Genomic DNA, 26,879 nt, shown 5'->3' on the forward strand with positions numbered 1-26,879 from the left:
GTGGTGATTGACTCGATCGAAGGCTTTTGCTAGCCTAACTGTTCGATCGAGTACTTATGGAAGCAGAGAAGACCTCGATCGAGACCTTGTTATTCTCGATCGAGAGGTGCACATTTGAGGTTTCTCGATCGAGTAGACTAAGTCCTCGATCGAGAGGTTTTGCCAAGGAAGAGTTCGATCGAGGAGTTTGAATGTACTCGATCGAGCACTTTTCTATCAGTACGCAAGATTTTATCGCGAGAACTTATTTATTTTATTCAGTGCGTGTTCAATAAATATCTTTCCTATACAAAGGAAAGACGTCATTAAGTTTAGGTCATCTTTGAATCACTTAATCTCATACTTTACTCTTAAGCATTCAGTTAGCAGCTTCAATCTTGTTGAATGTTACTTTGTTCTCTTGCCGGATCTTAAACCTTTGTAATCCTTCTTTCTCATTTATTCAAGCTTTAATTCTCTTTTGCACTCTTAATTACTTGTCTATTAATTTCTATTTTAAGTGGTTGTTATTAGTTTATGCAATTTCATCTTATTAATCTTTATATCATGTCTTCTATTATTTCATCAATCATTGGTAGTTTCATTATGAATATGCGTAGCTAATTCCCTTAGTGCTAGGATTAGGGGAGCCATAATAGTAAAGCAATAATGTTATAATTAGATTACACGGTTTTGATTGTGAGAATTGATTCAAAGCAATTTAATTGTAATTGTTTAGTTGAGTGCATGCTTCTAAACTAGTTAATCCGGTTAAATTCAGACCTAGATCGAAAGATTGGAATGAATAGACCTGTTATGGACAATAGACTACACTAATGAGGGCGGAAGCTAAGTTAGTAATATTTTAGGGCGGATAGCGGACCGAAAGGACCTTTCCTTTACCCTTCTCACATCAGACCGACTCACCTTACCTTTAGCAGAATTGTGTGATATCATGGTGAACCGACATCCTAGCATCCTTTTCTCTATTTGATTAAACCTTTATTTTATTTTACCATTTTATCGTTCTCTCTCTTTGCTTTACATTTCGTTCAGTAGTTTAGTCAAAACAATTCAAATCAAACCCCCCAATTTATTACCGTGACGGACTAGAATAACAAGTAGATATAATAGCCTCCCTGTGGAGTACGATACCCGACTCACCTCTACTATTTTAGTTAGAGCCGGTTGGTTTATTTTTGATAGGGTTGCGACAGCCGTGTCAAATTTTGGCGTCGTTGCCGGGAGGCAATTAGTCTATTTATTTGTCTTATTTTAGTTTGTTTTAGTCTCAAGGGATTTTTAATTCCTTGAGGCAGTTCTTATTCTTTTTCTTTCTTAGTTTTGTGTATGCCCAGATCCAACAGGTCGGAATTAGTACCAGCTGATCCTGAACCAGAGCGGACTTTTTACCGTAAACAGAACTTACTGAGAAAGAATCGTCAAGAGGAAGTCTTGAGTATTCTTGAACCTATTCTAGAAAATTTTACATTTGAGGAAGATCAGTCTTTAGAGGAAGACACTTCTATTTCTGCAACAGTTACTGAATCTGTGAAGATGCCTAATATTGCCAGTAATTCCGAGCCTACAGCTCACTCCATTCCTAAGGGTTTTAATCTTGCAACGGAAGATGGAAATACCTTTGATATTCGGCCATCTTACATTAATTTGGTCGAGAGGAACCTATACAGGAGAGTAGCTGGTGAGGACCCAAGAAAGCATATGAAGGTCTTTACAGATTATTGCTCTACCATTCCCACTACTAAGGGAGTGACACAAGACAAGATAAAGGAAGTCCTATTTCCTTTTTCTCTTACTGATGGAGCCCGAGAATGATTAACTGATCTGGATAGGACTGCAGCTGGAATTTCCAACTAGGAAACCTTAGCTCTTGCTTTTTACAAGAGATACTTCCCTCCGCAGATAATTAATGCATTGAGAGGGCAGATTACGAGTTTTAAGCAAACTCCGACTGAAAATTTGTATGAAGTATGGGTCGGTTCAAGAAGTTACTTCGGCCTATCCCACATCACGGGTTCAGCCAGTGGTTTTTGTGTAACCAATTCTATAATGGGTTGTATGACGACCACCGCGCTATTTTAGATGTTGCAGCCAATGGTCGATTTCAGAAAAACATTGATGATGATAAGGGCTGGGGAATTATCGAAGAGATCGCCACCATTGTGCTAAATATGGGAATCCTAGAAGTGGAACTAGAATAGTGTATACAGATAATAGTGCACTTGTGGCTCAACTAGAAGCCATGAATGCCAAATTTGATAAGTTCGAGTTGTAGGCCACGGGAAATCAACAGACAGTTCACTTGTTGACTAAACAAGAGACCGTTTCATGTGAGAGATGTGGCGAATATGGTCATACTGTAGTGGAGTGCTTAGCTGAGAAGGAGCAAGTTTATGCCTTTCAACAATATAGGCAAGGGGGCTCTTATTACAATAACCAAGCTGGAGTTCATCCTAACTTGAGATGGACTAGTCAAAATGTTTTGAATCCTACACCTCCACCGCAGCAACAAGTTTATGTACCGCCTCATAAAAATCAACAACAAGGCTTTCAAAAGCCTCCTTCTTTCCCACCATCGCAACAAGATGCCTCTTCTAGTGGCATAAGCGATATATCTGAGTTGAAGTCGATGGTGCAATCATTGACAATTCAATTTCAAAAAAGTGACCAAGCGAAAGATGCGTCTATTAAGTCACTTTAATCCCAGATGGCTCAACTAGCTGCTAATCAAGCTTCAAGGCAACCGGGTCATTTACCGTCACAACCTGACAATAAACCACATGAGACGGTAAATCTGATAAATCTGAGGAGTGATCTTTCTTATGAGGGACCCAAAATGCCGTCTGAAAATGCTGAACTTTCTGACCCGGAAGCTGAAGTTGCTATACATGAACAGTCGTCTTTTGACGAAAAAGTGCTAACTTCAAGAGATGTCCTCGATCGACTGATGTCTGGTGGTCGATCAAGGGATTATGCTGAAAAGGTCCTCGATCTAGGGACTGAAAGAGCTCGATCGAGCACTGTTGAAAAGGGAGATCTCGATCTAGGGAATGAAAGTGCTCAATCGAGCACTATTGCTGAGAAAGATACTCTATTGAGAGGTTCTATTAATCGATCGAGTGAATCTGATGCTGAATGTGACAATTCTTTGGCGAAGAAAAATGAAAGACTAGTGATACGTGCATTTTATATTGTGTTTTTGGCCTATTTATGCACGTATTTCTATGCTAATATCATAGTTTATTGCTACGAAATGCCCCGAATATGGTACTTTGGTTTGTTTTATCTTATTTGCAGGAATGAACCAGAAAGTAGTGAAATCAAGCCTTTTACCGTCCATTTAGCATGCATTTGGAGTAAGAGTGAATTCGGAGCGGGAATGTAGCTATTTTAAGATGTGCAAAGAAGAAAGATAGCTAGGCGAGCAAGGGAAGAACTTCAAATTGCGAGTGCCTACTTTGGAGAGCCATATCTCTAGTTCTACAATAGATATTCAGGGGATTCCAATTGGAGATGAAAACTTGTCCTCTTAGCTTTCCAACGCCACCGGAATCACCATGTTTGCCCAAGTAACGAAGAAATGGCAGCCGTTTGAAGTTCAGTGCGCAAACCTGGAAACTGTTGCTGGAAAGTACTCGATCGAGTAGAATTTTGTTCGATCGAGTCCTTTTTCTACTCGATCGAGTAGTTGAATTTATTGATTTACTCGAGCGAGTAGATTTTCTACTCGATCGAGTGGTTTAAGCTTTAGTTTACTTGATCGAGTGGTTTTATTCCACTCGATCGAGTGGATTTGCTATGGGCTGGGCTTTTTAATCTTATTTCCGTCATTAGGTTAGTTAATAATCCTATTTTTCTTATAAATAGGAAGGGATTTCGACATAATTAGGGGGCTTCTCAACCTTTTCTCGACACTTAATACATGGCTACTGTTACTTTGTTCTTAATTTCCGGATTAATTTCAGTAATTCTTTCTTCCCTTCTCTCTCTTTAATTTAATATTTATTGTTCTTATTTATTTTACTCCTGTTTCCTTTTAATCATGCGTAGCTAATTTCCCTTAATATGTTAGGATTAGGGAAGCCGTGGTAGCAATATGATAGGATTGACTTGATTAGATTAGTCTTGCGATAAGAATTGTATTAGGCAATATAATTGTTATTAGGTTGAATGAATGCATGCAGGAGACCATTTATCTAGTTAACCCCGACCTGGATCGAAAGATTGGAAGGGAAGGCTTGCTTAATTACAATAGGTGATACCTAATTAGGGCGAAAGCTAAGTTAGGAGACCCTAGGGCGGTTTAAGGACCGAAAGGTGACGACCATAGCTCTTCTTGTCAATAGTTTAATTAACTCAGTTGACCCGATAGTTAGCTGCCACCGTAGACCGACTCCTAGCATATTTCCCTCCTCTTACTGTTAATTCCTCGCATCTTTATTCCTCTCGCCTTAGCCTCTTAGTTTAATCAAAACATTTCAATCCCCCACATTGTGACATTAGACAGATAGAATAGACAAGTAGATAGTAAACCGCCTCCCTGTGGAGATCGACCCTACTTACCGCTGACTTCTGTTAGTAGTATCTAGGTATTTTATTTTTGGTACGAAACGACAGTATCAAATTTTGGCGCCGTTGCCGGGGAGGCGAATAATTATTTACTTGTTTAATTTTTGTCTGTTTTTAGCCTCAGGGGATTTTTCCCTTGAGGCCGTTCTAATCTTTTTCCTTGAGTGCTGTTTTGATAGGCCTTACAGGTACTACCCAGACAGTTCTAGGTGAAAGATCGTCAAAGGGAAGGCTTGAGTACCTTTGACCCGTCACCGATGTTCTATTATATGGAACAGCCGGTGATTTGCTGCGGGAGATGTGGTGCTGCTGGGCATGATGCAGTTTTTTGTCTGGCAGAGAATGACGAAGTTTACGCGTTCAAGCAGCATAGACAAGCTAGTCAAGCAGCTGTAGTTGTGCCGCCACATCCACCCTATCAATGGCCACCGCAACAAGATCCGCCTGATATACAGAAAGAAGAAATTGCGGAGCTGAAATCTTTATTGGAGACACTTGCATCTCAAATGCAAGATTATGATCGAGTGAGGCAAGAGAGTGATAGACGTATGGATGCTCAAATCATTGAGCTGGAGTCTAAAATTGCTCGGTTAGCAGCTGAGTCGGATAATTGGCAACCAGAAGAGGTATACCTTGCTGAGAGCGGTTTTTCCCCTGAGGAAACCGTGTTGCCCAATGCTGAGGATGACTTTTATGACTCGTCGACGAGTTTCTATCACATTTCACTGCCTTACACGAAGATTTCAGCCCTGTACAGGAGGAATCACTCGATCGAGTGACTAAAATTAGTCGATCGAGTGAATTTCCAAGAGAAAGTGCTCGATCGAGTGAAATTTCTACTCGATCGAGTGAAACGCAGGAGGAAATTGGTCGATCGAGTGATTATTCTGCTCGATCGACTGAATTGGCCATTGGGAGCTTTGATTCGTCATATGGGTTTGATTTTGATGACGATTTTGATGATGATAATGGATACGGTGAATCTCCCTTATTCAAAGCCGAGTTGGATGCACTTGAGGCTGAGATTTACGAGATGAAATCCATTGAGGAGGTTGATGAAGAAGCAGCTGAGTCGGTAATTACTCCTAGCACGGAAGAGGTAATAAATTATTTTATCTATGATTCCGTCGTTGAGAGCAACCAATCCGAGGTAGTAAACGATAATTTTATTATTGTTAATATTCAAAGTAAGCTACCTCGTTTGATTCGTGCTTCTTCTTTTAAAGCTATACCTCCTCATATGTGGGCGAATAAATTAGTGATTTCTCACCATCCTTGTCGTTTTAATTTTGTTAACCTGAAATGGAACCCCACTTTATCGTCTATTGCTCCCGCGCTCCTACATTTTGTGGATAAATTTAGGAGCTCGCATAGGAAATTTGTTAGACTTAAATGTTTACATATTTTTATTTCCTATTTCTGTAATCCACTATGGTGCTACTTATGCTTTTGTGTAGCACATGCGCAGATGTACGATCTAATGCTGCGCGCTTTGAGCTGTTTTGATTATGACTAATTTGAGAGGCTCGAAGAAAAAGAAGGTCGAGCTGGGACCTGACTGATGCTAGCGCTACCCGGGAGGTAACCCGACGATTTTATTTTGCATTTTTATTTTATTTCAGTTGTAATAAATGGTTTTTATACCATAAACTATCTCAGTATGCTTGTTTAGTAGTTTGCGGGCTGTTTTTAATTGCATTTTGCAGGAATACATTGAGAATTACTCGATCGAGTAGTTTTTCTACTCGATCGAGCACTTTCGCTGATGGATTCACTCGATCGAGTGATTAATTTACTCGATCGACCACCTGCAGATAGAGAACTACTCGATCGACTGCTTTTCTCTTCGATCGAGCAGTTTTGGATGCCCATTTTACTCGATCAGCCACTGTACGACTGCTAGCGAGTGTTATTGACTTGGATTAGCTTCTTGAGACGATTTTTCGGGCCTTTAGCAACCTCCCATGTTCATGGTCGGTTTGGGGAGGTCCCTTATTCGCGCATTCTTGTGAGTTTTTCCGTATTTACTCTTTTTCTGCTTTAGTTTGCATTTCCTTTCCATGTTATGGTACAATGGGGGCATTGTACGGTTTGGTTTGGGGAGGTTATGCATCCATATCTGTGTCTGCATATTGTTTTCTGTTATCACGTTTAATTTATGTATGCATCGTTGTTTCTTTTTATTAAAGTTCAAAAATCTCATAAAAATTGGAAAAATTGATAAAATTGAAAAATTTCATGTTTATTTTTGCATATAGGTTGAGTCGGAACGGTCGATTTCCATGATGAAATTGCACTGCAATTGTCTTTTTGCTTAAGCCTTGCATTGAACTATTATCTTTTTAGCTTTGTCGTTTGCATGTCTACGAGTTAATGTTAAAATTTAGCTGAACGAATAGACTTGACCTGAAATTTTGGCGAGCTACTTATAATTTCTAAGGATTTAGAGCCGTATAAACTGGTGTCATTTATGACCGGTTTCATGTAGGATTGTGAATAGTTATTCCTTGCATAACATGTATCATCAATTTGCACGTATATGAAATTCAGTTGCTTTTTGCCTACATACATTCGGGTTGTGATTGGTGTCACATGCAGGGAGGTGCTTACAATTTCCCTTTCTTTCATTTTTACCCATTTAACTCCACATTAGCCAAATTTGCCTGTTGACGCTTAGCTACATCTAAATTTAGCCTGCCTTGTCAAACTAGTTTAGATTATCTTTGCGGTATATAATTTATTGTGCCAAGTTTGGTTTGTATCTATTGATTCGGAGTTGGTAATTTATGAAGAAAAGGAGGATGATTGGAAAAATGAAAAAAAAAAAAAGAATTCGGAAAAAGAAAAAAGAAAGAAGTTGAAAAAAAATCAGAAAAAAAGAAAAGAAAAGAAGGAAACCGAAAAAAAAATAGAAAGATTTCGAAAAAAATGGTTAGTTGTTGAGACGGTTTCTGCTCCTATGCTTTACTTATATCATTTGAGGAGTAAGTTCAGTTTGGTTTGGTGAGATTTTATGCCAATTGAAGGGTATTGTGCTTATTTCATAATTGAGTTGGAAATGGATGTTGTTATATGGTTTTGTTTAGGTACTAGCTTGGCCGCCTATACCTCCACATTCCAATAAATGTTTTGCCTTTTCTTACCTATTGCCTCACTTTACCATATTTTTGTAAGCCCTCGGCTGTGACAGGACCTTGATTGGTTGGAATGTGTGTACGGTAGCTAATATTGTCTATCATATTAGTTGCATGCATGTTTATGTGGGTCGTAGTTTAGGTGAGCGACTATTTTTCTTTCTCTCTTACATATATATGTTCACCCTTTGCTTCATGAGAGAAGAGTGACCCGTGAGAGTCCATCATTAAAGGTCTTGCAAGGTCGACGGTTCAGCTTTATTATAAACATCCTACAATTCGTTTGCATTTGACTGTCTTGCTATAAGTGTTAGTTTGCTTGCATTAAATTGGTTTAAGTGGGCATTTATAGCTAGCTCTGAGTTATCTTTTCCGTTCCATTAGTTGCATTTTAGTTTAGTCGAGGACGAGTAAAGGTTTGGTTTGGGGAGATTTGATACGTGCATTTTATATAGTCTTTTTGGCCTATTTATGCACGTATTTCTATGCTAATATCATAGTTTATTGCTACGAAATGCCCCGAATATGCTACTTTGGTTTGTTTTGTCTTATTTGCAGGAATGAACCAGAAAGTAGTGAAATCAAGCCTTTTACCATCCATTTAGCATGCATTTGGAGGAAGAGTGAATTCGGAGCGGGAATGTAGCTATTTTGAGATGCGCAAAGAAGAAAGATAGCTAGGCGAGCAAGGGAAGAACTTCAAATTGCTAGTGCCTACTTTGGAGAGCCATATCTCGAGTTCTAAAACAGATATTCAGGTGATTCCAATTGGAGATGAAATCTTGTCCTCTTAGCTTTCCAACGCCACTGGAATCACCCTGTTTGCCCAAGTAACTAAGAAATGGCAGCCGTTTGAAGTTCAGTGCACAAAGCTGGAAACTGTTGCTGGAAAGTACTCGATCGAGTAGAATTTTGTTCGATCGAGTCCTTTTTCTACTCGATCGAGTAGTTGAATTTATTGATTTACTCGATCGAGTAGATTTTCTACTCGATCGAGTGGTTTAAGCTCTAGTTTACTCGATCGAGTGGTTTTATTCCACTCGATCGAGTGGATTTGCTATGGGCTGGGCTTTTTAAGCTTATTTCCGTCATTAGGTTAGTTAATAATCCTATTTTTCTTATAAATAGGAAGGGATTTCGACATAATTAGGGGGCTTCTCTCCCTTTTCTCGACACTTAATACATGGCTACTGTTACTTTGTTCTTAATTTCCGGATTAATTTCAGTAATTCTTTCTTCCCTTCTCTCTCTTTTATTTAATATTTATTGTTCTTATTTCTTTTACTCCTGTTTCCTTTTAATCATGCGCAACTAATTTCCCTTAATATGTTAGGATTAGGGAAGCCATGGTAGCAATATGATAGGATTGACTTGATTAGATTAGTCTTGCGATAAGAATTGTATTAGGCAATATAATTGTTATTAGGTTGAATGAATGCATGCAGGAGACCATTTATCTAGTTAACCCCGACCTGGATCGAAAGATTGGAAGGAAAGGCTTGCTTAATTACAATAGGTGATACCTAATTAGGGCAACAGCTAAGTTAGGAGACCCTAGGGCGGTTTAAGGACCGAAAGGTGACGACCATAGCTCTTCTTATCAATAGTTTAATTGACTCAGTTGACCCGATAGTTAGCTGCCACCGTAGACCGACTCCTAGCATATTTCCCTCCTCTTACTGTTAATTCCTCGCATCTTTATTCCTCTCGCCTTAGCCTCTTAGTTTAATCAAAACATTTCAATCCCCCACATTGTGACATTAGACAGATAGAATAGACAAGTAGATAGTAAACCGCCTCCCTGTGGAGATCGACCCTACTTACCGCTGACTTCTGTTAGTAGTATCTAGGTATTTTATTTTTGGTACGAAACGACAGTATCAACTAGCTATCCCAATTTCGGTCCCATTTCCGAGAAGATTGCAGAGCAAGAAGATTGAGCAACAATTCGATAAGTTTGCCGAATTCTTGAAAATTCTTCATGTTAATGTACCATTTGCTGAGCTACTAACCCAGGTACCCTCCTGCATGAAATTTATGAAAGATACTTTAGTGCGTAGGAGGCATATAAATGACAATGAGATGGTGGCTTTAACTAAAGCAGGCACTGCCCTTATTCAAACTAAGACCACACCTAAGTTGTCTGACCCGGGTAGTTTCTCTATACCAAGTCACATTGGGACCCATTTAATTGAAAACGCTTTATGCAACTTGGGAGCTAGCGTGAGTGTTTTACCGTTGTCTCTTGCTAAGAGGCTTGGTTTAACAAAATTTCATTGTACTAATATGACCGTACAGATGGCCGATCGTACTGTATCACGGCCTTTAGGTGTCTTGGAGGACATACCTGTCAAGATCGGGAAGTTCTTTATTCCCGTTGATTTCGTAGTCTTAGACATCCCCGAAGACTCATATACTCCTATTATTTTAGGACGACCATTTCTATATACCGCTCGCGCATTAATAGATGTCGGGCGCAGACTTTGACTTTTCAGGTAGGTGATGAAGAGTTGACCTTCTATCAGTCTAGTGTCTGCAGGGCTCTTATGCAAGTCCAGCCCTGCAATGTTATTCCCTGTAATGACCCTGACACGGAACCTCCAATTGAAAATATTGAGTCATGTGCTGCGATATTAACACCTCCGCCCCAGATTGGGAGCAATATGGAGGACCATTCTATCATTTCTATTGTTACAGGTCTAGGGGGATTGGACATTGGAGACCCCGGTGATAAGAGTAGATTGGAATTTGAGCTCAATGCTAAAGATGATGCCAAAGACAAAGGCCATGAAAGACAGAAGCAGGACAAAGAAAAGAAGAGAGTAAAGGCATATGTAGATGCGGACTACTCTCCTGTGATCAATTCAAGTTCATGGAGGCCTAAAGGGACGGTCTGCGATGCTGAAGGGACCTCCTCCAGTCAGACGCCCTCTTATGGGCTGTTCAAATGTTTTGGAAGATGACCGTAGTGCTATTCGGCTTGTAAAAACAATTTGTAATTTTGAATTTCCGTTAGACATTTTAATTGCTTATTAGTTATAGACAATAGCATTAGATTAGATAGATTTAATTAGCTTAAGACCGAATATAGACTGCGTACTGTGGATTTGGTATTTTTGTGGGAAGTATTTTTGTGTTTTATGCAGGTTTTGGGAGATTTTTGACCATTGGGAAGCATGCCAAGAGGAAAGCACTTGAACGAACACTTTTTGTGTTCGATCGAGCAACTGTTCAAGAAAAAGCTCTCGATCGAGTAATGTGAAGCTCTCGATCGAGTAACAAAAGTCCTCGATCGAGCAACTGAAGGGAAAAGCTCTTGATCGAGCAGTTTAAAACCACTCGATCGAGCAATTTGGACGCATATACACGAGGGAGTATCTCTTCTTCTTCTTATGTTCGTTTGAAATTTTCTAAATTTCCCTTATTTACCTTGACACTCCCATTCAATCTACCCAAATCCCTATTTTTCTCCCCTAAATCACCAAATTAATTACCCAAATACTTTTCTTATCAATAATTAAATCTTTTTCCCTTATTTACTCCATCAATTTTTGACTAATTTGAAGGTTTTTGCGAGTTAGGGTTTTCGAAAAATCGAAATTTATTTTGATTAAATTGAGTTTTTGTTGATTTTAATTGATCTTTTGGTTGGGTAATCGATTCAAGTAGGTTAATTCCCTCTTATTTAATGTTTATTTACAATTTTACCTTGATTTTGTGCGAATTAGGGTTCTAGAAATCGATTTGGGAAAAAGAATCCGACTATGTTGCTCGTTTGATTGATTTGGAACTTGCTTTTTATCAGGATGGATAGTAGTATGTCGGTTTCCGCCTCTACTTCAGCTACTACTCCGTCTATTTTACAAACGGTGGTCCTTGCTGTTACCACCGTCACCACCACCGCGGCTAATGTTGCTGCCGTTGTTACTACAGTGGTGTCGACTCCTGTTGCGTCGACACCCACACCCGTGACCACTGCCCTGGTTCCTGATGTTGTTACTACTTCCGCTACTGTGGTCACTACTGCTGATGCTACCGGTTCTCGGTCTGGGGTGAGTACGGGGTCTCGCGCTGCTGCTGTACGGGCTGCTGCCCGGCGCAAGGTGGACACTTCCACGGAAACTTTACCTGAGTTTCCGCTGGTACGTTTCATTTCCCCATCCCACCAAACTCGAATTTTAAATTTAATGGATTGTGACATGACATCGACCCGTTTCTTGTGTCGACCATCCTTAGAAAAGTTAGGATTTTTTTAGCCCGTTGTTGAGCTGCTCAACAGGACGGGAATGTCGGGTTTGGCCACCATGAAAGAGCTCACTTATTGACAAGCGACTTTAGGATTTTTCAGCTCTTTCACCTTTTCTCTTGCGGCCCATGCGAGTGACCCCGGGAGCAAGTGCATTCCCTTTCGACTGTTCAACACAACCTTCACCTGGACCGTAGCTGATTTTCGGGGGCGGTTGAGTTTAGCTAGTGACAGTCTCCAGGAGCCTCCTAGGAAGCTCTTGGCTCTGCTTTGGCCTACACTTGCACACACTCCCTTCAGTCAGTGACGTGTTGCTCACGTCCACTTACCCCCAGCCCGTTACTTTTTCCGTCTGCTAGGAGAGACCATTTTTGGTCGTCACGAGCCCAACAATGTTAACAATGTCGAGCTGTCCATTTTAGCGGGTTACCTGAACATTGACAGCGCGGTAACCCCTTTGTTTTTAGCATCTCCTACTTGACTGCTCAACATTTTAACATTGTCGGGCAGAAAGCAACGGGCACGATAGCTTGTGGTGGGTTAGTGACTCGCATTACCCGCGGCTTTTTTCGCGATTTTCCCCATGGCCTTAAATATGTAGATAAGGATGTAGTCATTGATATTCCAGCAATGATTTTATGCACCGGTTAGCAAAAGACCAACGAACGTGGAAGATTGGCACTTTCGCGTCCGTGACTTTACATTCACCTAACCTACCCCGTCTTTTACCCTTAACTACTGTGTCGGGTAGGTTACCACCACCTCCACCTTCTTACCTCCTTGACCTCACTCCTCCCGCTTCTAGGAAGCGGAAGAGGGCTCCTACTGCTGTTAGGGAGACTGGAGAGGGGTCTACACCTTCACAGGCTGGGCACACACCCACGCCCACGCCCACGTCCACGTCCACGCCTACCCCTACAATTACACCCTCTGTCCCTCAGATGGCCTTACCGGCCAATTTTGTTTCTCCTCCTACCTTTGACGCGCCTGAGGTCATGGATCAAGGGCGTCGTGATGCGCTTCTTTTAGACATGTGCACGAGAGTGGCTCGTGTGGAGCAGGATCAGGCACTTGCCTTATTCCCTCTTTACGAGTACCACATGATGAGAGGACGTCATATCCCAGTTGACTGGCCACACCCTTCTTTCTACCGGCACCCGGCGGAGGGGTACACATAGCCTGCGAGCGAGGAGGACACAGCTAAGCGAGATGAAAGGTACAGAGATGAGCTTGCTGCGGGAGGTCATCAGAGCAGGAGAGGAGAGGAGGAGGAGGACCCCACCTACGAGGTGGTTGACGAGGAGGCTGTCGAGTAGCTATTAGACTACTCACCTACCCAGTTTGCTGACTGGTTTGGGGAGCTTCGTTTTGTAACTAATTCTTGCTTTTATTTGTTTTTCATCTCCTTTAGTTCATTTCATTTGTTGCATTTTGAGTTTGTATTTTACATGTCCCCTATTATTCTGCTGGTGTATGCTGGAGGACAATGAGGGCATTGTCCGTTTTGGTTTGGGGAGGGTAATGCATCCTTTGAGTCTGCATTTGCATTTGTTTTGCATTCACGTTTATTGCATTTTTTGTTTGCATTATATTTTATTTTCAAAAAAAAATCAAAAGAAAAAAATCAAAAATTCAAAAAAATATCACGTTTACTTTTGCATATAGGTTGAGTCGGAACGGTAGATTTCAATGATGAAATTGCACTACTTTTAGTCATTTTTGCTTAAGCCTTACGAAAAACTGATATCTTTTTAGCTCTGTGTTTCTGCATATCTACGGGTTAATGTTAAAAGTTAGCTGAACAAATAGACTTGACCTGAAATTTTGGCAATCTACTCATATTTTCTAAGTTTTAGAGCCTTAAAACTGGTGTCATTCATGACCAGTTCATGTAGGATTGTGAGTGCATAGCATGTATCATTAATTTGTACATATATGAAATTCAATTGCTTTTTGCCTACATACATTCGGGTTGGTGGTTGGTGTCACATGCAGGGAGGTGCTTACATTCCCTTTTTCTTTCATTTTTACCCATTAAACTCCACAATTAGCCAAATTTGGCTTTTGACCCTTAACTACATCCGAATTTAGCCTGCCTTGTCAAGCTAGTTTAGTGTATGTTTTTGCGGTATATAATTTATCGTGCCGGGTTTGGTTCGTATTGTATAGACGGGAGTTGGTAATTTATGAAAAAGAAGGAGAAAAAAAATGATAAAGAAAAAGAGAAGAAAAAAACCGAGAAGAGAAAATAAAAAGGAAGAGAAAAATTGAAAAAAAAAAAAGATTGAACAAGATCGGTTTTGCTCCTATGTATTATTTTTATCTTATGAGGAGTATTTATACGGTTTAGTGAGTTTGTATGCCGATTAAGGCATTTGTGCTTCAGTTTCGTGGATGGATTAAGAATCGGATATGGTTCATTTGGTTTTGTTTAGGTAGCTAGCTTGGCTTATTACCTCACATTCCCAAAAATGTTTTTCCTTTTCTTACCTATTGCCTCACTTTCCTATATTTTTGTAAGCCCCCAGCTGTAACGGGACCTTGTTTGGTTGGAATGTATGTACGGTAGTTAGACTTGTCTATCATATTAGTTGCATGCATGCTTATGTCGGTCGTCATTTAGGTGAGCGACTATTTTCCATCTCTCTTACATTTATATGCTTACCCTTTGCTTCATGAGAGAAGAGTGACCCGTGAGAATCCATTATCAAAGGTCTTGCAAGGTCGACAGTTCAGCTTTATTATAAACGTCTTATAACTCGTTTGTATTTGACAGTTTTGGCTATAAGTGTCAGTTTGTTTGCATTAAATCGGTTTAAGTGGACAATTTGTAGCTAGCTCTGAGTTTTCTATTCCGTTGCAGTAGTTTGCAAACAGTTTGCTTGGGGACAAGCAAAGGTTCGGTTTGGGGAGATTTGATACGTGCCTCTTATATAGTCTTTGTAAGCCTATTATGCACGTATTTCTATGCGATTCTCTTATTTTTATATTGCGAAATGCTCCGAATAGTCTACTTTGGTTTGTTTTGTCTTATTGGTAGGAAAGGACCCGAAAGTAGCGGAATCTACCTTTTGTTGCCCCTTAGGCTGCATTTATGGAGATGGAAGAATTGGAGCGGAATTACTACTGCCTCGGGAAGCGTGAAGTGGTCTCGAAAGTTAAATCAACGAGCAAGGAGCTAGTTCAATGGTGATTGACTCGATCGAAGACTTTTGCTAGCCTAACTGTTCGATCCAGTACTTATGGAAGCAGAGAAGACCTCGATCGAGACCTTGCTGTTCTCGATCGAGAGGTGCACATTTGAGGTTCCTCGATCGAGTAGACTAAGTCCTCGATCCAGAGGTTTTGCTAAGGAAGTGTTCGATCGAGGAGTTTGATTGTACTCGATCGAGCACTTTTCTATCAGTACGCAAGATTTTATCGTGAGAACTTATTTATTTTATTCAGTGCGTGTTCAATAAATATCTTTCCTATATAAAGGAAAGATGTCATTAGGTTTAGGTCATCTTTGAATCTCTTAATCTCTTACTTTACTCTTAAGCATTCAGTTAGCAACTTCAATCTTGTTGAACGTTACTTTGTTCTCTTGCCGGATCTTAAACCTTTGTAATCCTTCTTTCTCTTTTATTCAAGCTTTAATTCTCTTTTGCACTCTTAATTACTTGTCTATTAATTTATGTTTTAAGTGGTTGTTATTAGTTTATGCAATTTCATCTTATTACTCTTTATATCATGTCTTCTATTATTTCATCAATCATTGGTAGTTTCATTATGAATATGCGTATCTAATTCCCTTAGTGCTAGGATTAGGGGAGCCATGATAGTAAAGCAATAGTGTTATAATTAGATTAGATGATTTTGATTGTGAGAATTGATTCATAGCAATTTAATTGTAATTGTTTTGTTGAGTGCACGCTTCTAAACTAGTTAATCCGGTTAAATTCAGACCTAGATCGAAAGATTGGGATGAATAGACCTGTTATGGACAATAGACTATACAAATGAGGGCGGAAGCTAAGTTAGTAGTATTTTAGGGCGGATAGCGGACCGAAAGGACCTTTCCTTTACCCTTCTCACATCAGACCGACTCACCTTTAGCAAAATTGTGTGATATCATGGTGAACCGACATCCTAGTATCCTTTTCTCTATTTGATTACACCTTTATTTCATTTTACTATTTTTTTCGTTCTCTCTCTTCGCTTTACATTTCGTTCAGTAGTTTAGTTAAAACAATTCAAATCAAACCCTCAATTTGTTACCGTGACGGACTAGAATAACAAGTAGATATAATAACCTCCCTGTTGAGTACGATACCCGACTTACCTCTACTATATTAGTTAGAGCCGGTTGGTTTATTTTTTATAGGGTTGCGACAGCCGTGTCAATTGTATTTTTCTATGTTGACAATTAATTAAGAGAATTGAGTAATGTGCTGAAATGTATTTTAAATAAAATATTTTTTTACCCACAAAGCTAATTATTCAATTTTTAAATTCTCTCAATTTTTTTGTCACAAAAGTAATAATAGTGATTTACTGTTTTGTTTTATATATAGTATATATGTATCAAATCATTCTCAAAAATAGTATCAATAAAAGATTTAGCAATTTATAATTTTATATAAAATTGATTTATATTTTAATTAAGAGATTATAATTTAGAGTAGGTGAAGATAATATAATTTGATTAAAAGATTAATTTTAATTAAAAGATAATAATTTAATGAAATAAAAATGTAATTATTAGTTTTCTTTTTTAGTGAATGCACATAATTATAGTAAGGTTCCTCATTTAAAAAGATGTTTTTTGAAGGGAAAATGTGTAAATTCCTATTCTTTTAGTAAATAGAGGATGAGAAAGGACAACTGACCCGATATGTAAGTGCATCAAAAGTATAGTAGGTGGTTATTAGTAGACTTGGCGAAATCAACCCGATCTGATTGACCAAACCTGAAAAGGTTAACCTAAGACTCAAAATTGACATGAACTACAACATCCTGTTGTGACCTGAAACCCAAATCGACCTGACCTGAGCTTTGTTGAACCATAATTGACCCAACCCGAAACCACCCAACCTGAAAATGACCCGAAAAAAATATAACTTTAAATCTATAGTTGACCCTGATAGACTTGAAATGACTAATTTAAAATCACACTTAATATTATTTACGTTAAAATAAATAATCAATAGGTAATCCTCCAAAACATATTTTTTTCTCTCATAATCATTAACCCGAAATCGACCAAACCAAAGTAACCTGACCTGTTTGACCTTGACATGACCAGACAACATATCCAAAAAAGACCTGAAACCTAAAATAACCCGAACCGACACGAATTAACGCGATAATGTGACAGACCCGAACTGGCCGGATCCGAATTGGCATGTCTGAGATTCAATCTGATTGACCCGTTTGTCAGGTCTTGCGTTTAACTATTAGACTGGTTCATAACACTTCTTTTTTGAGCTATTAGCAGGTGTTAAAACATCTTAATAAGTAGGGTAATTTGTCTTTATTTATTCTTTATAATGATCACCATATTGAATTAATTTTCGTTAGATTATTATTACTTTATTACTTTTCCAACTATATATTTACTTGCATTATTACTTGGCCCAACGATTAAAAAAAAGAACGGATAATTCACGTGGTACCCATGAACTTAGATACTTTGCACATGGTACCCATTATTTTAATTTTATGTACATAATACCCTTTATGTTTGATTTACATGCATAACATACCCTTTTTGTCACTATAAAAAAATTCAACTGAGCATAACTCTTAGACCAGAATTCAGAATCGGCCAATTTTTGTTCTAAAATGATTATCTCATCATGCCTATGATTTGAGGGGAAAAAAAGGTCTACTGACTTTTGTCGGGTTTTTTGGCACGAAAATCTAAAATCAACCATAACTTCTATCCTAAATTTCCGAATAACCATTTTTGTTTTGTCAAATTATAGATCTCGAAAAGTTAATCAATTTGAAAAAAAGAATTGCCAAAATCCGAGTTCTTGTCTATAATTTATGCTCAATTGAAAATTTTAAAAATGATAAAAAAGGCACGTCATGGTTGAAAAACAAACCTCAAGAGTACTTTGTGCACAAACTTAAAAAGTTGGGTACCATGTACAAAATAGCATAGTTCAGGGGTACCACGTGAATTTTCTAAAAAAAGATATGTTAAAAGATATGTTATATTTTTATTATGAAACTTAAAAAGTTGGGTGCCACTTTTTGCGTTTCACCCGAACGGGTGTAATTTGACCCGACAGGGTATAATTGTACCGACCGGGTAAAATTCACTCCCTCGGTAGCAATTTTCGTCTTCTCTTGTATTTCCTCCTATCTTTTGTACTTCTTATATATAGTTAATTTTCTAGAAAATTAGGCATCCAATCCTAATTAGTGAAGGAGATTTGTATGGTCAAGAGAGGAAAAACTCAAATCTCTTTGTAGCTTGTGAATTATTTCATCAATCAAGATTATTATTATTGTTCTTCCTTTGTTCTTCATTATTGTTCCTACTTCTCATTGTTTGGTGCTACTTCTTTCCTTTCCATTTTCTTCTTTGTTCATCAATTGTTTTCATTTGGTTTCCTTTAGATCTCATTTGCAAGTAGTTGTTGGGATTTGTTGTTTATTTCTAGATTAGTCAAAATCTCTCTCTTGTTTGGTTTTCATGCTTTTAATTGAAGTTCTTCATACAAAGGTTGCACCTTTGATTAGTTTTGATAAAGCTTGTTCCTTTTTGCATTAATTCATCCTACTCTTAACTTAATTAATAGATCTCCTTATTTCCTATAGTTATTGAATATTTAATTGTAGAAATCAAATTATTGTCATATTTAGTGTTAATGCATCCAACTTTGATAATTGTTTGGTCTTAATTACCATGAATAGTGAATAGTCTATTTACTAGGGTGCGATTAGACCCCAACATGAGTTATTTACTTAATTGATTTCACTAAATTAGCTGTTAAAGGGGGATTTGTTGGGTTAGCAAAAGGGATTGATTTGTTATTGTTCCATGGAGATTGTAGTTGACTTTAGACCCTTGACCGTTAATGGGAGTTGGCTAGGCTTGGAGTTGATACGCTTCTTGTAGAGTAGTTGCCTACTTGAGTTAAACCTGGGAGGGGGAACTTGAGAAGGGTGCCCTTAGTTATCGGTTTGAAATCATCCCTTGGGAGAGGAAGTGGGATGACCGGGGACTATCGCAGGTCAAATGACTTGAGTCTTGGGGAGAGGTGAGGGGAAATAGGCCAATTTCGGTGAGCCTTGACCCTAAAGTTGGGATTTTGATTCATGAGCCCGGGAGGGAATTGAGTTAATAGTACTAGTGTCCTATTGTGAACCCGGGAGGGATATAATAGGCGACCTAGAGGCGTTCCTCTCAATATCTACCCTTCGACAACTAATTAACGAAATGGTGTTTTGCGAGTGATGGTGGTTGAAGTCGCGCCCTAGGCCTTTCATTAATTGATAAAAAACAGTGAATCTTCTAACTTGCTTTCTTATTTAGAAATTCCTCTAGTTAATTTAATTACTTGTTACATAGCTTAGATTATTTAGAATATCAACCTCTCATTGTTACTTGACTTAGTGATGTGACATCCCTATATTCCAAGTGCCATACCAGGACCACTTAAGGTATGAGAACGCCACCATCTCGGTTAATCGAGGCAATAATCAAATAGACAATAACGAAACATACTTAAATGATAATAACGTTTTAAGTTATATAATCGAACTCCAAAACTATTAAAACGAAATACAAATGTTCTCAAAATCCAAAGACTAAACAACTAGATCAAGACACAACGGAAGACTCTAAGACCGGTGGTGACTCCATCCCAGCTATCCCTCTCATAAGCCATCATACCTGCTTAACAACTGCTCACCATCCCCGAATGGATCACCACAGTTTTTAAAACATTTAAACGGGGTCAGTACTGATTACATAAAAACAATAGCCACAATGAAACAGTATCACAAATAGCTCAATCAGCTCAAACCAATCTCCACAACTCCGACTACAACTCCACACATCTGACTACACACTAAAGTTTGTAGTCCTGCCAGAGTACCCATCGCAACAAGTACTCCTCGCCGCCAGTGGGGGACCGCAACCGTACCCACCTAAGCCCCGCTCATCTCCATCGAGCGATAAACCCATGTTCATTAATGTGCACATCCCCCTTGTGACGGGAACCACAAGGGGCAAATCAAGGGCGTGAATCCACTCGCGCAAGTGACTCTACTCAGCCAGGGATGCACCCCGAAGATCACAGACAATTACACAACCAATCAACAATATACTAACATCAATCACCAAAACCAAACCAATATTATAATTAATCAACGATCACAACAACAATCACCAAAACACATTATGTAGCCAATACTGAGTAGGGAAACCCTACCTGGAAAGCAAACACCACAAACGGTCTAGCAGCTAATCAAAATCTTTCCTCAACGAATCCTCCTCCTATCATCTGCATACATACAATTACTACCACAATCATAAAAATCACCCAAAACCCCCAACAATACCCAATTAGGGTTTTAAAGAAACTCAACGAAACCCAACATAAATTATACAAGGAACTTACCCTCGACACGACGATCGCAACGATGTAAAGAACAAGATGATCCGACGAACGTAGCTTAGAGATTTGCCAATAATGCGAGAGAAGCAAAGCACGTAACCTTTAATCGTCACTTGAAAAGTTTATGATGTTGAAAAAGTGTTTAAGAAATAATAAAAAACCCTTTTATATTAATCTCGCATCATTAACAAAACCCGTCAAACTCAGCCCAAAAAACACACTTACTCGACTCGATCGAGTCCCCAATGTACTCGATCGAGTACCCTACAGGCAGTCTACTGTTTTGCGTCAAAAACTACTTACTCGACAGAGTAAGTCCCACTCGATAGAGTGCCCTTAGACATATAAAACTGTAGTATTACAAGTGATGCATGTATTTTATATAATGTTTTTACCCTATATTTACACGTATTTCTATGTTATTTATGTGGCATCTAGCTACAAATGCCCCTGAATAGTCTACTTTGGTTTGTCTTGTATTAATTGTAGGTATGAACCGAAAAGGAGCAAAATCGCGCCTGAACCTGTCCCAACCGCATGCATTTTGGAGAAGGAAGGAACGGAGCTTGGAATCTGTCACTTAGAGATGCGTGAAGTGGCTTCGGAAGGTGTTCAAGAGTTCACCCATGCTAATATAGCTCGATCGACCTCGCTGGCTGCTCTTTCTGGTCGATCAAATGCTTTACATTGCTGAAGTTCCTCGATCGAGTTCTTCCTTTACTCGATCGAGATAGCCGTTTATTGAAGCCTTCGATCGAGCACCTTGTCAACTCGATCGAAAGGTTTGCTGAGTTTTATCCTCGATCGAGTGGTTTCATTTCATTCGATCGAGAGGTTCGGTCTTATACGCGGATTTTAGTTAAAGTTTGGATATTATTTTTGTAATTTGGAATAAATAGGGAAGTGACGGCAGTCATTATTATCTTCTTCTCCTTTTCTCCTACTCTCTCTCTCTCTCTCTCTCAGAACTTTACACTAGTAACCTAATTTTCCATTGCTACCCGATTGTATTCGGTATTCTCTACTCTTTATTTCAATTAATTACTTTTGCCTTATTGTTCTTGTTCCTTTAATTTCTTTGCTCTTTTAATTCTCTTCCTTCTTTCTATCCACCGATTTATTATTATGTTTAATTCTCTTGGTTTATGTATTGTGGTTGTTTACTCAATAATTATGCATAACTAATCGTCTTTGCTAATACATAGGGGAGCCATGGTGGTTAGGGAATTATGATAGGTGATTAGGGTTCAGTGCAATTTCAGTCTGTGTTGTTAATCATCGTAATTAATTTTAATTAGCTATTTGAGTCGACGCATTTAGCTGCTTAATCTTGGTACCCCTGACCTAGATCGAGAGATTGGAAAGGGCAAGACTTGTGATGAACATTAGGGCATGCTAGTGAGGGTGAAAGCTAAGCTAGTATTGTTTAGGGCGAATAGCGGACCGAGAGGATCTTTTCACTACCCTACAGACCAATTTTATGCTAACATGTGACCCTAGATTGGATTCCTAGATAACCATGGTGAACCGACTGTCTTAGATGTTTCTCTCCATCTGTTAAACTCCCTTTCTCACTTCCTCATTTAATCTCCGTAGTCTAGAACAAATCATTAAAACCCCCAATAATCGGTTACCTGGACATATCTAGTTTAGCATACTTTTTTCCATCTCCCTGTGGATACGATACCCGACTTACCTCTACTATATTTATTAGTTGAGCCAGTTGGTTTATTTTTGATAGGGTTGCGATAGTCGTGTCACTTAGCTAAACAAAAGAAATAAAACAATTAGTATTCTCCGATGCTCCTTGTGGAATTCGACCCTTAAATAGTGCAACGAAATCATTCACTTGCGAGGTAAGACTTTGAGCCATCAAGACCCAAAAGGGTTGACCCGAGACATAAAATTGACTCGCACTATTGCACCGTAATGTGATCCTAACCCGAACGTACCCGACCCGACCTAAACATGACACGAGCTTTGTTAACACGTAACTAACTTAATACGAAATGACCCGATTCGAAATCACCCAATCCTAAAATAACCCGACAAAACATAACTCTAATTGACCCAAAAAGACTTGAAATGACTAATTTGTAATCACACTTAATATTATTTACGTTAAAATAAAGAATCATTAGGTAATAATCCAAAGTATAATTTCTTATCTCAATCATTAACCCGAAATAACTCGGCCCGTTTGTTTCGAAAATGACCCAACCAACATACTCGAAGATGACTTGAAAACCGTAAAAAATCGACTCGAACCGAACTAACCAAATAATGTGACAAACTCAACCTAGCCTAACCCGATTGATACGTCCATTTTATATACATTTTAACCCCCTACTTTAGCTCTAATATATTTGTCATTTGCACTAACCTTAGTGTTTTTATGAACTAATATTGTATTCTAGTTATCTTTGCATGTTTTGTCATATTTTGTAGGAAGTTGAGCTTTTAGGAGCTTATTTCTAACAAATTTGCAAGAGCTAGTATACAAGGCTAAGTGTGGAGCATGAGTTGGACCAACATTGAAGTGTTACATGGATTTGCATGCATAAAATGAAAATGCAAAATAAGTTTTATACAAAGTCAAGCCCAAGAAATCAAGTCCAACTAAGTGGAAGCTTAGGATGCTAAGATACATTGGATGCCATGCAAAATGATCATTATCGGATGATTAAACAAGGCATTAAACATCAACATTGGATCCCATGAGCATTAACTAGTAGAATTAAGAGGACGGAGCCAAATCTCCACGACCCCGATCGGGGTTACCCTTCTCTTAATTGCTTACGTTTCATCATTCACCCCTATATAAAGGGTGTTGATCCAGGACCTCTCATACACTTCTTACATAATTCCTACACCACTTTTATACTCTCATTTTAGTTCTTAGTTTAGGTTAGATTAGGTTTCCCTTTATCATTTCCTTTACGTTATAAACAATTTCTTTAAGCATTTCAATTTATATTACAAGTTCATTTACAATTTCCATTTCAAGTATTTGTTCTTCTATATTCAAGTTCTATTTCCATTGTTGTAGATACCTCATTTCTGCACCTCCCGCAAGCCACCCAGTGATGATCGGGCCGCATGTTTGGTACGCGGAACGATTTATGACAGTTCATAAGTTTATCGTCAAGTGATAGCTCAAACACTTGTGTCTACCTCATAGTTGTCATCTACACGCCGATACGGTCGTTTTGGCAGTAATTAGAGTACATTTAGAGTCCGGGTCAAAAAACCGTCTTCATTTTCTAATAACCGTTTTAAAATGCCAAGTCGGAATATTCTGGAATGTTTCGGATACTTCTATTCCATATTTTCAATATTTTAATCTCTTTGGCAAATTATATCCCGGAAATATTATATAAAATATTAAGGAAATTGAGATCAAACTGCAATTCCATAATAAAAACGCGGAAATCTTTCTTCCGCAGGAGGAAACCACTTGGGAAAGGACGCAGCAGGTGTTGCGCCTCATCCAAGAGACGCAGTAGCTGTTGCGCCTCTTCCCCAGTTCCTTTCTGTGTGTTTTCAAATCTTTTCGAGATTCACTTCCAAAGTTTCTCCGAAACCCTAATGCCTCCGTGTGATTAGTATAAATAGAGACCTTCGGTTCTCATATTTCTCACGCGAGTGTCCGCCCTTCTCTTCTCCCTTTGCATTCTAAGACCACGCTCTTACTTTTTGGCGTCTACGTGCTTGAACTTTCGACCACGTAAGGTCGGATCCTTCTGAGTACCAGCCTCGTCTTGTATGACCGACCAATTTGACCAACTCCATATCAATCAACTTAATCAATCTTGTTTAATTTCCTCTTAGAGGGCACTTTCGTCGTACATTCGAGTCGAGCATCACTAAACGTTAACTTAGTCAATCTCGTTTCGTCAAACATGTAAGTCTGAGGGTGTAAATCCATATTTCATTATTGTTCTTTATTTTTTGTAATCATTATTGTAAGATTTACGTCGAAAATATGCTTAAAACCGATTTATAAAACCTTACTTTAAATCCTTTTTACGGATTATCAGGAGACAAACGTCGAGAAAGGACGCAGCAACTGCTGCGCCTCTTCGAAGGGACGCAGCACCTGCTGCGCCTCTTCCTGAGGGTGTTGTAGTTCCTGCTTCCTTTCTTCTTCCTTCGTCTTTTATTTGTCTGTTCGTTTTGGTCTTTGTTTTCAATTGTTCATTGTTCATTAACACGGTATTTTTAGCATAATAATTTGACATGTAAATCATTAATCATTAGTAATTAATTCATCTTTCAAAATACCGACTTAAATCCCTTATAATTCATATTTGCGGGTTTTCGCCATAAAATCAATTCGGGTTTTTAGAGGTTCGATTTATCCATATTGAGTCTCTGTAATTCATCATTGATATATTTTCATCTTTGTTTATCGTCACTATCATTAGTTCGTCATTAATAACCTGTTTAATAATTAATTCGATTAGTTAGTTTAATTCGTTTTATTAATTCTCATAATTAATCTTTTAATCTTGTAAATAATTCGTTCTAATTAGTTCTATCCATGTTTTATTGTTTTTATAACTCAATCATATGTAAATAATACGCTAAATAACTTATATCCGAGTCAATTATCAATAATCAAGTATTAAAATCACCCACGAAGATTAACAATTTGCAATTCCGGCTTCACAGCCAGAACTGAACTCAAGAACAGACGCAGCATTTGCTGCGCCTTTTCTAAAGGACGCAGCTCTGCTGCGCCTGTTCCGAGTTGAGTTCTGTCTCTGGACTCACGTTTTTGCCTTGACCTAGTTTATTAATTACGTATTTAATTAACTATTATTCGTATTATCACTAATAATCTGTTCGTTAATTTATTTATTCTTTCTTTTCTCAAAACCATCTGTTTCAAATGTATTTTCGACGTAAATCAGTTAATTAATTGTTATTATTGTAATTTTCTTCATTGTTTTTTTATGGTATTTCGTATTGTATGATTATTTACTTGCTCTCACATGCTATTAACCTAAATCTCTACCTCGACATTAATGCATGTTAAACTACTTGATCACCAACTTAGTCTAAATTCACATGTTAGGATCAAAACGTTGGATGTTGCATTGCATGCATATAATCGACAACATATCAAGTATAGACGATTTTCCCTAATCATTAGTAGAGGCTGTTATCGAGGCGGGCGGGATTAGGTGTTCGATCAAAAGAGCTTCCTAATACGTACCCTCACCCCTTACTCCAGATTTCTGTGAACATCCGTGTTCATTGGCATCCATGAGAGTCATTCTAGACATAGAATGCTAAGGGTAACGAGTTCTTGGTGTTCATGTCACTACTTTGTGTCTTGACATGGCATGAGGTATTCAAATGGTTTCCAATTTTCCATAATAAATTGGTGGCGACTCCACAATTGCAAAGCTTGCTCGCTTTCTACCCAAGCGACCCCCGTGGGCCCGCGTCCACAGTTTGGCGACTCCGCTGGGGATTAATACACTTACGTGTAGATAGGGTGAAACTTGAACAAGGTTAGGGAATAGTTTATACAAGACAGTTGTTGGTTTTCATAACTCGGTCTTCCTAGATCGTTTATTCGGCCTTCCTAGGCCCAACCCAACCCATTCGACCAATCGTCCCGTCTAGACGGTCCAAATTCTTATTTGGGCCTAAGTATAGATAGCGATTGACGTCAACCATACCATGGTACTTACTTTTGTTTGTATCAAGGACTTTCACTGCTCGAGGAAATGGACTAGGAATCGGCCTTACTCCTGTTTGGTACGAGCCTCTCCACAGACCCCAGGTTTGATTGTTCGGTATGGCAACCCACCCTTTAAACCAAAACCCTTTTAAATGCACTCAGTATCCCGTTATAATGCCCGTATAAATGCTTGTACTATATGTGATCACCATTTTCTAAACGAAACCATGACGAATTTTGTAAAATCAAAATCTCTTTTAAAATGCAAATTTTCGAAAAAATAGGCCAATATTAGCGCAAAACTAGCCGAAACTCTGTCCAATTGTCGAGTCAAAATCCGGGCCTCAAAGCGCATTTCAAAACCTCACTTCGAGTCCACTCCTATAACTACACTATAGTAGACTAGGACCAACATTTCCAAACCTTATCATTTCTTCAAACCTCACTTGAAAAAAGTGGCACACTCCCACTTCACAAGTCAAACCTTTTCTATGAGTAAGTGTGCTAGAATGGTCGATCGTGTTTTGATTCGTCGTCGATCTCTTATCCAGTTTTCAAGATGCCTGGAACTAGTCACACAAGTGTCAATGGACAACCACCGAATGGTAATGATCTCA

This window comes from Silene latifolia, chromosome 1 (genome assembly GCF_048544455.1).
Source record: "Silene latifolia isolate original U9 population chromosome 1, ASM4854445v1, whole genome shotgun sequence".
NCBI classification, from domain to species: Eukaryota; Viridiplantae; Streptophyta; class Magnoliopsida; order Caryophyllales; family Caryophyllaceae; genus Silene; species Silene latifolia.